Below are 18,457 nucleotides of genomic sequence, written 5' to 3'. Positions count from 1 at the left end.
TCTTCTGTAAAATTATACCTTGAAGATGGGATGAGCTGGGTTGTTGATTATGAGCAATGGAAACCCTCTTCTCCCTCGCCCCCCACCTCCATCCTTTGTCTTGTGTTTTTATACCTTGCCGTGCTCCACTGCTCTCAATTCATGGATTTAAATGGTATGGTTGAAATATTGAGTGGTGTTCACCAATATTTTCCTTTAAAATTATGGAGGTGGAAACAAAGCTTTCAAGTGATTTAACAAAGTTGCAGCAGTGCGTTCATATTTAGACCCAGGCCCTCTGATTTCAAAGGTGAAACTCCACTGTGTGCCGGCAATGTTATGGTTGTTGTTGTTAATATTTTATGAATGAGGAAAATGAAGTTTGGTGAGCTTATAAATGGCTCATCTAGTAGGTTTAGTGTGAAGGTATAAGTAAAACCTATATCAGATTACATGCCATCTTGGGGAGAGGGGAGCGGGGAGGAGGGGAAGGGGGAGAAAATTTGGAGTTCGAAAACTTGTGGAACTGAGCGTTGTAAACTAAAAATAAAAAATTAATATAAAAACAATAAATTATTTCAACTAAAAAAATAAATGGCTCCTCTGAAGATCATAGATCCATTAAGAGCTGGATGGGTCCTTGGAGGTCATCTATTCCATCCCTCTTATTTTATAGATGAGGACTCGGGAAACTAGGGAGGTTAAGGGACTCACCAAGCATTACCCAGATAAGCATCAAAGGTGGAATTTAAAGTAGGGTTCTCTGACTCTCAAGCTCTTGCTCTTTCACCTTAGCAACCTGTTTTTACCATGTGAACATACAAGCATATCGTACTCACTATGCAAATGAGCACACTGCTGGTGAGTTAAGGACTCACCCACACAGGTAGTAAATGACAGAGCCAGGATTTAAGAATAAGAAGATTCATTGATATATAAAGCAGCTAGATGGCACAGTGGAGAGAGTCCTGGACCCAAAGTCTGGAAGACCTGAGTTCAAATCCAGCCTCAGACAGAGACAGCTGTGTGACCCTGGGCAAGTCACTTAACCCTATTTCCCTCAGTTCCCTCATCTATAAAATGTGCTCCAGAAGGCACTGGCAAACCACTCCAGTATCTCTGTCAAGAAAATCCCCAATGGGGTCATGAAGAATAACAAATAAATATAACAGAGCATTTATATAATGATTCAAGATCTGCATCTCACTTGATCTTCACAACAACTGTGTGAAGTAAATCATCCCAATCTTTTAGATAAGGAGACCTTAAATGATTTACTCAAGATCTTGCAGCTCTTATGTCTCTAAGGCAGGATTTGAACTCAGGACTTCCTCATTTCAAATCTAGATCTAGTCTAGCCATTATGTTGCCCACCTGCCAGAAGCCAAATCCAAGTCTTCCCACTAGATCACAGCTCCCTCTGTAACAGCATGATATGCATGGGAATGAATGCAGGTTAGCTCATACTCCATGGGATTGCCAAGACTGATTTAGCCTTCTTGGTCCAGTGACTCAACTGTTGGCTTCAAGGACGTGTCTTTGTGAGTTGTGGTGAGCCACCTGGCTCACCCAGGCTGGTGTGGTAGCTATAGGGAAACAATAAAAAAAATTTCGGGTAGGGTTTGAGTTTAGTTGGTCAAGGTCCCTCTGTCTAGAATGTAACCCCTCCTTGTAGGGTTTAAGCTACAATAAGGCAGACCCTGGCTGTACCTAAGCTTATCATCTTTCCCGGGGCTTCAAATGGTGCTTTGCATACAGTAGATGCTTAATAAGTGTTTCACGAAGTGAATCAGGTTGAGTTTTAATTATTTTTTCCTTGACACTATGGAGAACATGAAGGCCTTCACCCGAGAGTCACAGCAGTCAGAGGGAATTGAAGATCCTCAGTTGTAAACATTTGAGTCTGGCCTGAAGTCTTTCCAAAAATCATTCTATTCAATTCAACTCAACTCAACTGAGTTCCTTTTGAATAAATTAAATGTAAGTTAATTTTAATTAAATTCAATCACTTTCTATTCAATTCATTTAAATTAAATTCTATTCAACAAGCATTTATTAAGTACCTACTGTGTGCCAGGCACATGCCACATGCTGAAAATACAAAGACAAAAATTAAATAATCCTATTCCTTAAGGGGCTTACATTCTATTGGAATAACTATGCCTTCAGATATTCTGAACTGATTCATAAACCCAAATGTAACCAAACATTCTCTCTGTTCTAAAATCTACTCTCTGTTTGAGAGGCAGCATGGTATTGTGGAAACTGGGCTGAACTTCCAGTGGGGGAACTCTGGGCTTGAATCCCTACCTCAGATACTTAATAGTCAGGCTAAACCAGGTTGAGGGTAATGATGGTGAGTTGGGGCAATGTCTACACCAAGCATGTGAAGACTTCCCTGATGGAATGGGTAGATGAAAACAATTTCTTCCAAAGGCCATGAAGTTGGCTGAAGCAGGTGCTGTGGAGTATTTATGGCTTGGTCAGACATCAAAGACACCAAGGTCACCCACCACATCCCAGGCCATTGCCAGTCATCTTGACTTTTGTCTTGCCTCTCTGGAGGAGAGAGTGAGGCTGACATCTTTGTGCAATTCTGCTTCGCTTAAATCCAATTCACTCACAAGACAAGACATCATCTGTGATGTCATTGAATCTCTTTGGAAAATGAAGGACAAACAACACAACACAAAACAGTTGTGTCACCATTGGCCAATTACATATCATTTTAAAGCCTCAGTTTTCTTATCTGTAAAATAAGAGTAATTGTACTTGCAGACCTACCTGTTGTGAGGAAAGTTAGTTAAACCTGAAAGAGTTAGAGAAATGTGGGCTATTACTTTCTAGATCTCATTCTCTGAAGTTGGATCTGGGACCAGGTGCCATCTCACACAAATTAATTTCCACTTGGAGTGGAGCCCTTTTGAAATAACGATACTTTTAATCTCCCCATCCCATTTGTATTGATTTTTTAATGGTTAATCTTCTTACAGTGGCTAATGCATGAGGCCATTGACACAGCCTCAATCTATTATTGAATTGGGCTTTTTAATGCAATTTGTGTAACTAGGCTGGCTTTTGCTGCATGCCTAACCAACAATGCAAAGGTCAAGGAACCAGAATAAATGTTGTAAGGGTGGCAAGATGCATTCGAGCTAGTTATAGTCCAGGAAGATGGTAGCAAGTCCTCTTCCTTACAGAAATGGTTTCTATCACTCACCTGATGTGTTGGGAAGGGTATTCTAATTTCAGGAATGGATTGGAGTTGATGGCTGCTAAGATCCATCCATTCTAGCTCTGAGACTCTCAGATTATGTAATATGCTAGTTCTGTACCCTACAACTCTAAATCCAACCAATGTATTCTGTTGGAGGAATCACCCACATTGGTGAAATCACAGGTCCATTCATATATCAATGAATTTAAGTCGAGACTTTCTTTGTTGTTATTGTCCAGTTGTTTTAGCTGTGTCCAACTCTTCATGACCCCATTTGGGACTTTCTTGGCAAGGATACTGAAGTGGTTTGCCATTTCCTTCTACAATTCATTTTATAGATGAGTAAACCAAGGCAAACAAGGTTAAGTGACATGCCCAGGGTCATACAGCTAGCAATCATCTGAGGCCAGATTTGAACTTAGGAAGATGAGTCTTCCTGACTCCAGGCCTGGCATTTTATCTACTGTGCCACCTAGTTTCCACTAAGATTTTCCACTGTCTTAATAACAGTAATATCTATATTTTTTAATCTTTTTATCTATCATCTTTCTACAATCTATCTCTCTCTTTGTAAATATTCTCTCAGTTTCTCTCTGTCTATCTCTCTGTCTCCACCCCCTCCCCCCCCTCCCCCCATCAAAGCTCATCAAAGGCAGAGCCTGAGGTGTCTGAATCCTCCTGCTCCTGCCCCCCCCTCCATAATTGGCATCCTCAGGTGAGAGCATGACAAATGACTTTTATCCCTGATGATTATGTCCTTAATGTGTGATTCTGGGACTGGCTGGGAGATTGTTATTTGACGTGATGCTTTATCTGAAGGGCTTCACTCATTTGCAGAGTATTTATTGAGTATCTTAGAACAGTGCCTGGTGCATAGTAGGTGCTATGTTATTTGAATAATAAGTGCTTATTGATTGACCTATTGCCTCTTGGAATCCTCAGTTCCCTTCAAGGCTTAGTTCAGGTGCCACCTTCTACATGAGCCATTTCCCCATCCCCCCATTTGTTATGAAATGAATGAAAAGTCTGAAAGATATAGTTTCTGGCTAATTAATCAATTTATTAATTGGGCTAGCAGATAATCAATACATTGAGGCCAATGATTCTCTCAGAAGACCCCAAATCGAGGCTGCTTGAATATTTATATACCTTTGGAAAAGGGGTTCTCCCTGACTGGTGGAAGTCCATTCTAATTGGTTAACAATTAATGAAAGAATGAATGAGAGTTTGCTTTATTCTAATGAGGGGCTGGGGGATGTGACTGATTTTTTTCCTAGCTCTTGGACAAAGGGACTTATTTCAAGCCAGACTCCTGGCCTTGGGCAATCTAAACAAAGGGATCCATCTCCACCCAGTCTTCCCAGAGTAGAACAAAGGGCTGGAATTCACCTAAATTAGATTCTCTTTACCCTTTAATCAGAAATAGACTCTCTCTGTTGGATGGAGGAGAATGTCTCTGTCAAGCCTTTCATAAGGACTGGGCTTTGAATGAGGAAATAAAAAGGGGATCTTTGGGTCTCCTACATAAAATTGGTTATTAACATAATAAGAAAATAATCATTTTTTCCAGTTCCACTCCCCTTTAGATCTTACATATTTTGTATTTACTTATTTCTGCACGTTTTTCCCTCCTAGTAGAATATTAGTTCCTTGAAGGCTGGCAGACTTTTGTTTTTGTTTTTGTATTTATCCTCTAACACAGTGCCTGGCATATACTAGACATTTTATAAACTCGTTGAATTGAATTGGAGGAAGTATTTAGGTGGACGAGGTAATTTTAGGATCCTCCCAGGATCAGATTGGCCTGGGAAAAGCCAGCGGCTTTGTGGTCATCTGTGCAAGGTGGGCTCCCCCCTGTCTCATGGCTTTCTCTGGAGTGTCTTGGAGGCCTGTGTGTGGGAGAGGAGACTCTCAGCTCTAATCCTTCAAGGGATTCTAAGTTTTGTTCTTGTCAAATGAAAGAACTGGACTCAGTGACCTCTGATGTCCCTTCCAGCTCTAGGATCACAAATGATTTGTCTATGGTCACAAAGCTACTGTGATGATGAGTAAAAGTGGCAAATCTTGGTTCCAGGTAAGAAAAAAAGAGCCTTCTAATAGAGCTCTCACCACTTGCAATGGGCTGGTGTGGGAGGATCCCCTTCCTAGGAGCATAAATTTGGGGAGGAAAGGAACATTAGAGATCATTTAGTCCAACTTGGTCATTTTACAAATAGGGATACTGAGGACCAGAGCGCTAAAGTGACTTGGCTAAAGCCACACAGGCATAAGTGTCAGAAATTATGAAATCTTTCTCTGACTTAGAGTTGGATGACACTTTAGAGATGATGGTGTGCAGTCCCTCTATTTTGCGGATGAGGAAACCAAGACCCGGAGAAAAGAAAAGGTTTTCCCCAATGGTTCAGAGACTTAAGTGCCAGAGCCAGAATTTGACCCCAGGTATTCTAACTCTAAATTCAGTATCTTTCACTAGGTCTTCAAGCACAGGCTTACTGCTCCTCTTCGGGATAATTGTCCAGAGGATTCTGGGTCAAGTGTGGATTGGGCTAGATGGCCTCTGAGCTTAGTTCCAAATCCTGAGTTTCTGGGATTAGAACCTAGGTCTCACCTTACATACAATAGTCAATTAATAAATGTTGGATTGAACTGGATTCACAGATATATTCCAGAATCTTTGGGTTGCAAGGGAGCCCAGGGGCCAATCTATTACAACGCACAGCCGAATAAGGATCCCTAGGACTATCTCTGACAAGGAATCATCCAACTTTGACTCAAAGAATTGAATGGTTGGCCATCTGCCTTCAGAATTGGGCCAGTTTCCACTCTATCAGTTAGGAAGAGAGTACTGGACTTGGAGTCAGGGAGACCTGAGTTTCAATCCTGCTTTGATGCTTACTAGCTGTGTGACCCTGGACAAGTAATATCACTTTTCTGAGCTTCAGTTTCCTCATCTGTAAAATGGGGATAACCTTAATTTACACAGTTTCCATGAGGGTCAAATGAGATTATGTAGGTTAAGTAATTTGTAGATATTAGCACACTGTATAAATGTTATTTGTCATTGTCATCATCATCATCATCATTTATTGTTATCATTATTCTAACTCTTCTTATTGTATGGTGGAGGATTCAGCTTGGGCCAGGCTGAATGCTCAGCTTCCCAAGTCTCTTCTGTTTCTCCCTCTTTCCTTCATTGTTCCTGCGATTAGCAAGGTCTGGGCTTCCACTGCTCAGATGTTAGGGATGCTTTCTCCAAACCATGCGATGCTAGGGAACACAGTTTGCTCTCATGCAGTCCGCCAGTTAATTTTCAGTCACTGATGAGTAGCTATCAGCCCATGTGGTTGATTAGAGGAGAGGAATTTAAAGTTACAATTATGATGGGGGAGGGAGGAAGGCCGACTGTAATTGTAATCCTGAAAATAAGTGGCTGTGATGTAAGGCTTAGTGTGGAAGAAGTCATCTGTAAAGCATAATTGTTCTCCAACCACTTAAAGGCTTGTCCCTTGGGTTAAGGATCAGGTGGTATAATCTGGCTAATTATTTAGTGTCCTATCTCTGAAATGGGGAATAATAGAAGAAGAATTAGGAGAGCTTTTTAATTATGATGTCATATATCTGTAAGTGGTTCAGAATAATCAATGCATTGAAGATGGAAGGGAAATGGAATGGTTTAGGAAAATGAGGGCCCCCTCTCCAACGTTATTGAAAACAGAGTCTTCTGTTAAGTAAGAATGGGGGTAGTGGAAAGAGAGATGGATTTATACTTAGAAAGATCTGGGTTCAAATCCTGTCTCTGACTCATATTAGGTGTATGATTCTGGAGAGAACCCCTAAAGACGCAGTGTGGTGTGGAGGATAGAGCACTGGGTGGGGAGTCAGGAAGACCTGGGTTCAAATCCCACTTTGGATATTTACTAGCTGTGTGACCCTGGGCAAGTCACTTATATGCTTGCTTCAGTTTCCTAGCTGAAAATGGCAAGTTTGGCCTCAGTGGCCTCAGAAGTCCCTTTCTACTCTAAATCTATGATCCCATGACTTTACAGTGTCCCAGGCAACTCTCCCAGGCAATAAACTTCTGCAAAGTTGATCCTCACTGAGCCTGAGAATTTTTTGTACTGATGAAATCATAGGTCTTGACATGGATCTTTAGGACCTTTCATTTAACAAATATTTATTAAGTACCTGCTATGTACCAGTCACTTTCTAGGTATGAGGAATACAGATGTGATTTTTTTTCCCTTGCCCTTATGTTTTTTGTTTAGTTGTTTTTCGGTTGTGTCTGACTCTTCATGACCCCACTTGGGGTTTTCTTGGCAGAGATACTGGAGTAGTTTGCCATATCCCTTTCCAGCTCATCTGACAGCTTAGGAAACTGAGGCAAACAGGGTTAAGTGACTTTCCCAGGGTCACACGGCTAGGAAGTGTCAGGTCAAATTTGAACTCAGGAAGATGAGTCTTCTTGACTTTAGGCCTGGCACTCTAGGCACTATGGCGCCAGCTAGCTGACCTTAAGGAAGTTATATTTTCATTTACAAAGAATGTAAATATAACCGTAGGGCAGTTGACTGTCACATGATTTCCAGTAAAATGGTGACAGTGATTTGATTATTGCTTCCTAAGTAAGGGATGGAAAGCAGTGGGGTTGGGTGGCTGAGTTTTGATGAAACACCATCTAAGACTAGCCTGTCATAGAGGCCTGAGATGGGTATTGATTCATACATTCTCCAATGTCTAGGACAGCTTACAGTATTTCATTGCATAATCATTGCAGATTTTATGCCAAATTTTTTTGCAAAAAGTACAGTATGACCAGTATGTGAAGCTTTTTAAAAAATTGTGCCAATATTACTTAAAAATCATTTATTACTAAACTGTCTTTGGTTCAAGATTAGGACGCATGGAATATTTGTGAATACACATTAAAATGGGGAAGATGCAAGTCTTACCACATCATCTGACTTACTCATGGCCGCTTCGCTGGCCTACCTGCTCCCCTTGTGCCTACAGCTCTTCATTGGGTTGAGTGACAACACCGTTAGTACTGCAGCTCTCTAAACAAATCACACAAGTCAGCTTTCAGAAATATACTGACAATGTGTGTGCACTGAGAATTCTAGGCTGGGGTTCGCAATGCGTGAGAGATAAATGTGTATCCATATACCACTGGTGAATACATTGCTGCTCTGTTTACCTTTTAGGTGGCATGACAAACAGAATTATACCATGGGTTATAAACCAACATTGGGACTAAAAAAACAAAACAAAACAGGGTGCGATGATTACGCAGCGAAATGCAGTAGCCCCAGGAGGAGTCTCAAAGCTAAGGACAGGATACCCTAATGACTCCCCCAGTTTCCCGTGGGAGAAGAGGATTCTGGAAGTCTGGGAAGGTCACTATTTCTGGTGGGGAGGGACAGTCAATGACAAAGCAGATGGCATAATGTTCATGTTGGCTGGCCCATGGCATTCCAGTGGGATGTTATAAAGTAGTTACTGATCTTCATTGGGAGATGGAATTTCCTTACCAGGAGTTCCCCAGACAAGCTATATCAGGGAACTGTTATGAGACTCCAGTGAGACGATGGCTGTACAGTGCTTTGCAAACTTTCAGGATCAATTTCAATATTAGCCATTATAATTATCCCCATGTGAGTCCAACAGGCTACGTTACTGCATTCCAACAGAAGGCATGGAGAGATGCCTGTATGGCTATCTAGGGAAAGCAACAGGCAGAGAGGCAAAGAACATTAGATTTGTGTTCAGATCCTAGCTCTTTTTTCTCGGTTCAAATCCTGTCTCTGTCATTTACTACCTGTAGGGCCTTGGGCAAGTCTTTTAACTGCTTTGAGCCTCAGTTTCCACATCTGTAAAATGAGAGAATTGGGTTCTTTCCTAGGCAGCTAGGTGGCACAGTGGACAGAATGCTGGGCCTGCAGTTAGGAGGACTCATCTTCCTGAGTTCAAATCAGGCCTCAGACACTTACTACCTGTGTGACCCTGGGCAAGTCACTTAACCTTGTTTGCCTCAGTTTACTTATCTGTAAAATGAGCTGGAGAAGGAAATGGCAAACCTCTCCAATATCTCTACCAAGAAAACCCTAAATGAGATCATGAAGAGTCAGATGTGATTGAAGAATGGCTGAATGACAATATTGTAGGGGATAAGGCTGGAAGATAACTGGGGTACCAGGATGTAGCAGGCCAATTCTGTAGAAGATAAGGCTGCAAAATGATGTTTCAGTAAGGCAGTAATAACAATATGGATGATAATTGTCAAAACGTCTATGCATTCTGTATCTCAAAGTATACAAGACTCTCCACGTAGAAGGAAGAAGAAGTAAACTGTTTATTCAGACACCAGAAGAGCCATGTCCCATAAGCCATCTGCCCGATCCATCGCAGCAGTGAAGCGTTCCATACATAGTATCACAACATGGAGCCTCGCCATCCCAAAACCTCTCCGACCCCCCGCTGGGGTCTTCCCAAAAACAAACGCGCAGTACGGCTGTCACCGTCTGTTCAGCTATCGGAGGTCCACTCGCTCTAACAGGCACAATGGCCATTAATAACCACAACCACGCTCTCTCTCTCTCTCTCTCTCTCTCTCTCTCTCTCTCTCACTATTTCCTGTGACATAACTTCCTTTTCCTGTCAGGAAGCTCCTGCCACCCCATGTGACTTAGGCTTCCTGTGACGTAAGCAGGTCACATGGCCTATTCACGGGTGGGAAAGATCTTCAAATCTAAATTGCTATTACAAATGACTCTGGCACCAGGGTGTAGAGGGCCATCCTTCAAAGGAAGGAAGCAAGGTTTCATCTTGATTTGCTCCAGGTTAGAGCCAGTTTTCTGGCCCTCCCCAAGCAATGTCCTCATTCCATGCCCAGGAGCAGGCCTAATAACAGACGTTGCTCTCAGGAAGCTTAGTGAAGGCAAGAACAAATAACGGTTCAAGGGGAGTGGGATGAGTGCAGAGGACAGGTACCAGTAAGGCATACTGAGATGTGGGAGGAAGGAGAACTCATCCTCATCTGGCTTGGGTGGCTGGGAGGAGTCAAGCGGAGGTTTTACGGTGGTGGAGGGAGGGTGACCTTTTACCTGAATGTGGAGAGAGGGGGGTACTTCAGCAGGACGAGATCGAGGAGAGGAGCAAGTCTATTCTCTGAGAGGGGGCTGGGTACATGTAGAGAGTATGTCATAGTGGAAGGCTCAGGAGTTAGAGGAGCAGGGTTCAAATCTCACCTTCGATACTTCCTACCTGGGCAACCACTTCGCGTAGCTGGACTTCAGATTCTTCATCTGGAAAATGAAGGGGTTGAACGTGATGGTTTCTGAGGCCAGGTCTACAGTTCTATGAAAGGCTCAGGAGAGAGGAGAGAAGAGGCTGGTGGTAGATCTGGAAGAATGGTCACTTTAAGATGGATTGGAGAAATACCTGAAGGGAGGAATGTGCAATAAGGCTTTCTCAGCTATGGGGAAACTGAGAGAAGGAGGATAAAATTCTGGGTATAGGGGATGGACTTGTACGTTGGTGATATCCCTAAACTCAGCAGTCTAACCAGCAGCACTCCCACCCCTATCCCAATCTTTTACAAATGTACACAGGCAGATGTCTTTCTTTATGGGAAACTCTCTAAGAGAATAAATGTAAGATTAAAAAACACACAGAATATGGTTTTTAATTCTAAATAACAACAAATAGAAAAATGAAATGAAGAGAATTTAGGCCTGATCATGTTTGGAATTTCTTAACATAGAAATTCTCAGGTCCTGCTTATGAATTCTATCAGTGTGTTTCACACAACCACGCTTGCAGCTGGGTCTAGTGTGGCTATGAATGCAAAGTACTGAGAGACCCTCAATGGGTTACCTAGACTACCTAACTAGGCCAGGGTCAGCACATCTGACACATTTTCTCTGCTCATGAAGAATTTCCCAATAACCATCACAGAGGCAGTACCACCTAGGGGAAAGAGCCAAATCCTGCCTCTAAAACTTACCACCTGTTTGATCTTAGATGTTCCACTTGACTTCCATGGGCCTCAGTTTCCTTACATGTAAAGTGAGGATATTTCCTCCAACTCTAGGTCTATGACCTTTGATGCACCGACAAGCTTCTGTGGGCCTCGGGGCTCTCATTGTGCAGAAAGTCTCCCAAAGCATAACTTGCTGGTTTGGTCTTTCCAGAGAATGCTAGAAGCTCCTTTAACCACAGGCACAGATGCCAGAGGAACAGAATGACTGCTCTCTGTTCCCCTTTGCATGGTTGATTACAAAAATAGTCTTGAGCAGTTCTGTCAATCCACATTTTTCTATAAAAGGATATTTCTGGACTTGTCTGTTGTTGTTTTTAAATCTGCTTAAGATCGTCTAACATTTGCCAGCCATTTTCGGTTGTTGCCATATTTCCACTGGCCCATTCCCAATCAGCAAAGTTTGATGTGCTCATCATCTCTGCTTGAAGGAGTGTACATTTCTCCTAGGAAATATGGACAATTGGGTCAGTTTCCAGTGCCTGGCATATAGTAGGTACTTAAAAGAGAAGGGCGAAGGAATAAGCATTTATTAAGTGCCTACCATATGTGCCAGGTACTGGGCTGAGCATTTTAATAAATATTTTATAAATATCATCTCATTTCATATTCACAACAGTCCTGGAAAGAGCTATTATTCTCCCCATTTTGTGGTTGTTGTTCGGTTGTTTCAGTCACGTCGAAGTCTTTGTGACCCCTTTTGGGGTTTTCTCGGCAGAGATATTGGAGTGGTTTGCCATTTCCTTCTCTAGCTCATTTTGTAGATGTAGAAACTGAGGCCAACAGAGTTAAGTGACTTGCCCAGGGTCACACAGCTAGATTTAAACTCAGGAAAATCAGTCTTCCTGACTCCAGGCCTGTCCTCTGTGCCACCTATCCACCCCATGTCCATTTTACAGATGAGGAAACTGAGGCAAATAGAAGTTATGTGACTTGTCCAGGGTCACACAGATAGTATGTGTCTGAGGCCACATTTGAACTCAAGTCTTCCTGAATCTAAGCCCTATCTACTGCACCACCTTAAATGCTTGTTGAATTTGAATGTATTAATTAACTGTTCATTTTTTTCCTGACTTTGAGTGACAAAATTCTGTGACCATATCTACTTGTCAGTCAGTCAGTTAATCAACATCCATTTATTAAACTCCTACCTGCATCCATGGAACTCTGCTAAGTCCTGGAGATACAAAGAAAGGCAAGAGACAGTCCTTACCCTCAAGAAGTTTACAATCAAATAGGAGAGACAACAGGCATACATAACAAACAAGTTCTATACAGGATAAATAGGAAATGATTGATGGAGGGAAGGTACTGGAATTAAGAGGCCTTGTGAAAGTCTTCCTGTAGAAGGTGAGATTTTAGTTGACCTATGAAGGAAACCAGGAGGTGAAGATGAGGAGGGAGAGCATTGCAGGCATGGGGGCAGACACAGAAAATTCCTGGAGCCCAGAGATGGAGTGTCTTATTCCTGAATAGCCAGCAGACCAGGGTCACTGGATGGAGGAGTATGTGGAGGTGGGGAGTAAGGTGTAAGAAGATTGGTGTAAGAAGGTTGTGGGTGAGGGTCTTTGTTATGGAGGACTCTGAGGACAAACAGAGGGTTTTGTTTTGATTTTGGAGGTGATGAGGAGCCACTAGAGTTTATTGAGGATGAGGGTAACGTGGTAACAAATCTGCTATCTATAATATGCTGTCACTGTAAAGAGGTTTTGTGAAGTATTACAGAAACTTCACTAGGGCCTTGTTGTTTCCTATAGGCCAGTGTCAGCTTCTTTTGACTTCTGATTAGCAAGGAAGACAAATAATTGGAAAGGGGGTCTATTTTTAATGACAATTAGGCCATAGGAAACTTTGATCTTCTGTGCTAGAAGGTAGTTGGGTACGTAATTACTCCAGTGCTCCCTTTTAGAGAGAGCCAAATTAATTTTCATTTAAGATGATGGAATTGCTTTTGAGTACTCATGTGTTTAATTAAATACAGGGCAGGAATTCTTGGTAGCTGAGCAGGGATCTAGGTTGGCCCTCAGAGGCAGTCCTATTTCCTAGGTCCTGGTGACATCCTGCTTTGAGCTGGGATTAGTTTTCTTGGGCATTGGGACCTTTTTATGTCTTCCTTTCAAAAGGAAGACTTTGTGCTAACATCCTCCCAACACGGTGGGAAATCCAGGATGTCAGGTGGCAGTGTCATTTACACAGTGAGAAGACCCCATGGGCAACCCACCCTTCCAGTACAGGGATTCTTAGTGCAGTTAGCCATCTGTCATGGTAGTACATCAGTATGGTGCTATGCTGAGAGCGCTGGGTTTAGAGACACAAAGCCCTGCATTCAGATTCTGACTCTTTCATTTCCTGGTTGTCAGAATTTGAACAAGTTCCTTCCTCTTTCTGGACCTCAGTTTCTCTGATTGTAAAATGAGAGTACTGGATTTGTTGATTTCTAAGGTTACTTCATTCATCTCTAGTATTTCATAAATCCCTTGTACCCTTCAGCAGTGGAGTAGAGATGCTAGGAGGATCCCTCATGGACCAGCAAACTAAGTGTCGGCTTGTTAGGGTTTTGTGTGGTAAATGTGTATGGAAAATAACAGACTCCTGAAAGGAATTTTTATTTCTTCCTTCCTTTTTTCCTCCCTCCCTCTTTCCCTTCCTTCCTTCCTTCCTTCCTTCCTTCCTTCCTTCCTTCCTTCCTTCCTTCCTTCCTTCCTTTCCTCCTTCCTCCCTCCCCCCTCCCTTCCTTCTTTCCTTTCTTTCTTTTTTTCTTTCTCTTTCTTTCTTTCTTTCTCTTTCTTTCTTTCTTTCTTTCTTTCTTTCTTTCTTTCTCTTTCTTTCTTTCCTTTCTTTCTTTCTTTCTTTCTTTCTTTCTTTCTTTCTTTCTTTCTTTCTTTCTTTCTTTTACCTATCCATCCATCATCTATCTATCCATCATCTATGTACATATATACACATCTTTGTGCATATGTAAATATTCATAATATACACATATATTACACTTTGTATTGTGTTAAAGAAACTGTTACCACCAATGCTGTACTCTGTTTTTAGGCTCAAATCTCCAAGAAAGAGTCTAATATTTTTGTTGTCATTCAGTTGTTTTTTAGTCATATCTGACTCTTCATGACCCCATCTGGGGTTTTCTTGGTGAGATATTGGAGTGGTTTGTCATTTCCTTCTCCAGCCCATTTTACAGATGAGAAAACTGAGGCAAACAGGGTGAAGTGGCTATGGTCACACTGCTAGTAAGGGTCTGAGGCCAAATTTGAACTCAGATCTTCCTGCCTCCAAGCCTGGTACTCTATTCACTGTGCCACCTCTCTGCCTCATTGGTGCTATATAGTTTAATATAGCACAAATTTATGTGCAAACCATTTCTAATTTGGAAAGACAGATGTATAAACTAGCACAGTCTCCCATGCCCTCCAGCATGACTCTCTGCCCCAGGAAAATTTCAGATAACATTTATCAGAATCTTGAAAAAGGAAAAGATGTGTTAAAATGCAGCCCAAGTTAACATGTCATGATTGAGCAAGCAGGTAACTGTTTTTAGGCTCAAGTCTGCAAGAAACAATTGTATTTAATATATCATCAATCTATATCCAAACTCTTTCTAGCTTGGAAAGAGATATACACAGTGATACACAGCCTCTGGCATGATTGTCTGGCCCAAGAAGATCCCAGATAACATTTACAGGAATCTTGAAAAAGAAAAAGACATGTTACAATATAACTTACACTAATATTCCAGAAATGAGCAACCATTTCTCCTGGACCTTCACTCTAGGAGTTAAACATAGGGATCCCCTCCCTTCTATCAATATCCTAATCCTTCTCAATGGAGAAGGGCAGCTCCTAACTTCAGTAAGTTCAGGTGGGTGTGAGAGGGGTGGGGTTAGTATGAACAGGACAGGAGTCAAATTTGGTTAGCAGTCATAAAACCTTTGGAAAGTAGCAGCCTCCTCATATGAACAAGGTCCAAAGGTTTTGTCATTGATATCAATGGCTCCCTTCCTGTATTTCTTTTCTTCACTCCATTTTATGTCTATCAGGTTGTTTGTTTTTTACGTACTTCTGAAACATACATCAAACTTTCCCTTATAACAAAGAAAAATAGTCAGGCAAAGCCAACAGTGCACCCAATTAGACCTGACAATTGACCCACCTCTCTCCCAAGAGGAAGGGTATATTGCAATTTCTGTTGTCAAGAAAAAAATCTTTTCATTGCTATTAAGCTGAATTCAGCTGCTTCTGCTTATATTTTCATTTTACTTACCAGAGTCATGATATATATTGTTCCTTTGGTTCTGCATCTGTTTGCAGAAGTCTTCCTATGCTTCTCTGAATTCCTTATATCTGTTACTTATTATACTGCTTTAATATTTTATTACATTCATATACCATCATTTATTCAATTGTTCTGCAATCAATGGGCTTTCAATTTCTTTTCCCACTTTCACTTCCATTTATTGTTATTTTTATTTTTAATATATTTTTATGTATTCCATCAAATACTTCCCAATTACATGTGAATTCTTTAACATTCATTTAAAAAAATTGAGTTCCAATTTTTTGCCTTTTTTCCTATCCTTCTCTCTCCTTATACAAAACATTTTCATAAAAACCATATTGCAAAAGAAAGCACAGACAAAAAAAATCTAAAGAAAAATAAAGAATTTTTTAAAAAAGTGTGCTTCAGTCTATACTTAGAATTCATCAATTCCTCTCTGGAGGTAGATAGCATTTTTCATCATGGGTCCTTTGGAATTGTCTTGGATCATTGTCTTGATCAGAATAGTTAAGTTATTGACAGTTGATCATCATATGATACTGCTGTTACTGTGTGCAATATTCTCCTCGTTCTGTTCACTCCCCTTTGCATCAGTTCGTATATGTCTTCCCAGGTTTTTCTGAAACCACTTTGCTCACAGTTTCTTACAGTACATAGTATTTTATCACAACTGTATAACACAACTTGTTCAGCCATTCCCTGATTGATGAACAGTCCTTCAATTTCCAATTCCTTGCCACGAAAAGAGTTGTTATAGATATTTTTGTACAAATAGTTTGTTCTCCTTTTCCTTTGATGTCTTTGGGGTACAGACCTAGTAGTGGTATTGCTAGGCCAAAGGGAGAGCACAGTTTCACAGCCCTTTGGACATAGTTCCAAAGTGTTCTCCAGAATGGTTGGATTAGTCGACAATTCTACCAACAGTGCATTAGTGTTCCAATTTTTCCACATCCCCTTCAGCATTTGTCATTTTTCTTTTCTGTCATGTTAGTCAATCTGACAGATACAAGGTGGTATCTCAGTGTAATTTCTCTAATCAATAGTGATTTAGAGCAGTTTTTTCATGTGACTATGGATAGCTTTGATTTATTCTTCTGAAAACTGCGTCTTCATATCCTTTGACCATTTATCAACTGGGGGATGGTTCTCATTTTTGTAAGTTTGGCTCAGTTCCCCATATATTTGAGAAATGAGGCCTTTATCAGAGAAATCTGATGTAAAATTTCTCCCAGTTTCTTCTTTTCTGTCTAATTTTGATTACATTAGTTTTGTCTGTGCAAAAGCCTTTTAATTTCATGCAATTAAAATTATCCATTTTACTTCCCATGAACCTTTCTATCTTGTTTGCTCATAAATTCTTCCTTTATCCATAGATCTGACAAGCACATTTTTCCATGCTCCCCTAATTTATTTATATTATCATCCTTTATGTCTAAATCATTTATCCATTCTGACCTTTTCTTGGTGAGAGATGTTGGTCTATGCTAGTTTCTGCCAAATTGCTTCTGGTTTTCTCACCATTTTTTTTGTCAAATGGTAAGTTCTTACTCCCAGAGCTTGAATCTTTGAATTTATCAAACACTAGGTTACTATGGTCACTTACTACTGTGTGTTACATACCTAATCTATTCCACTGACCCACCACTCTATTTCTTAGCCAGTACCAGATTGTTTTGATGTAGTTTGTAATATGGTTTGAGGTCTGGTATGGCTAGGCTACTTTCTTTCACATTTTAAAAAATTGATTTCCTTGATATTCTTTACCTTTTGTTTTTCTAGATGAATTTTGTTATTTTTTCTAGTGCTATAAAATAATTCTTTGGCAATTTGGTATGGCACTGAATAAGTAAATTAACTTAGGTAGAATTGTCATTTTTATTACATTGGCTCAGCCTACCCACAAACAACTTATATTTCTCTAATTGTTTAGATCTGTCTCTATTTCTGTGAAAAGTACTTTGTAATTATGTTCACATAGTCCATGGGTTTGTCTTGGCAGGTAGACTCCCAAGTATTTTATATTATCTGTCATTATTTTAAATGGAATTTCTCTTTCTATCTCTTCCTGCTGGGTTTTGTTGGTAGTATATAGAATTGTTGATGATTTATGTGAGTTTATTTTATGTGCTGCAACTTTGCTAAAGCTATTAATTGTTTCAACTAGTTTTTTAGTTGCTTCCCTAGGGTTTTCCAAGTATACCATCTGCAAAGAGTGATAGTTTTGTTTCCTCATTGCCTATTTTTGTTCCTTCAATGTCTTTTTTTTGTCCTATTGCCATAGCTAGCATTTCTACTACAATATTTAATAATAGTGGAGACAATGGACATCTTTGCTTCAGCCTTGACTTTACTGGGGAGGCTTCAAGTTTATCTCCATTACAGCTATTACTTGCTCTTAGTTTTGACGTATTTGTTATTGCTACAAAAAGTTCTGTGGTTATATATAGGACCTTCCCTCCAACATTTTTTTTTACCTTCTTGGGATTATATGCCATATAATCCTTCCTAGATTTCTCAGGAGTTAATGCCTCTTGCCTGTAGTAAAGTCTTTTTCCAATGCCTCATCGAGCATAGAGGTGATCTTGGGAGATTCTACCTTCCCAACATCCCTCACACTCATTCTTTTCTTTTTCCTCTCCTACACAGCAACCACCCTAGTTCAAATGTTCATCACCTCTTGCCTTGACTATTGTAAAATATTCTTCTCACTGGCCTCCCTTCTACTAATCTCTCTCCACTCTCATCCATCTCTCCAATTAGGATGAGAGAATCACCCTTGGCTTAGGGGCTAAGCTATTGGCCTCTGGATGTAAGTGCTATGACCAGTTGTCTGAGAAGAGACCAATCAATGCCTTTCCTAACCTATTTCAAGGCACTGGGGGATGGTAGTGGATAGTATCAGGGAGGGACATTTCTATGTCTTTATGCTTTATGCCACATTGCC

At 40.7% G+C, this 18,457-nt stretch overlaps 1 protein-coding gene across 1 annotated transcript in view; it reads left to right on the top strand.

Annotated features, from left to right (window-relative positions):
* The window catches only part of LOC118855256, a 230,946-nt gene that overhangs the window by 169,952 nt on the left and 42,537 nt on the right, over positions 1-18,457 (top strand). The gene's annotated exons all lie outside the window — the stretch shown is intronic.

This window comes from Trichosurus vulpecula, chromosome 1 (genome assembly GCF_011100635.1).
Source record: "Trichosurus vulpecula isolate mTriVul1 chromosome 1, mTriVul1.pri, whole genome shotgun sequence".
NCBI lineage: Eukaryota > Metazoa > Chordata > Mammalia > Diprotodontia > Phalangeridae > Trichosurus > Trichosurus vulpecula.
Note: the sequence above shows the minus strand (reverse complement) of the source record. Positions and strands in the feature narration are given on the sequence as shown.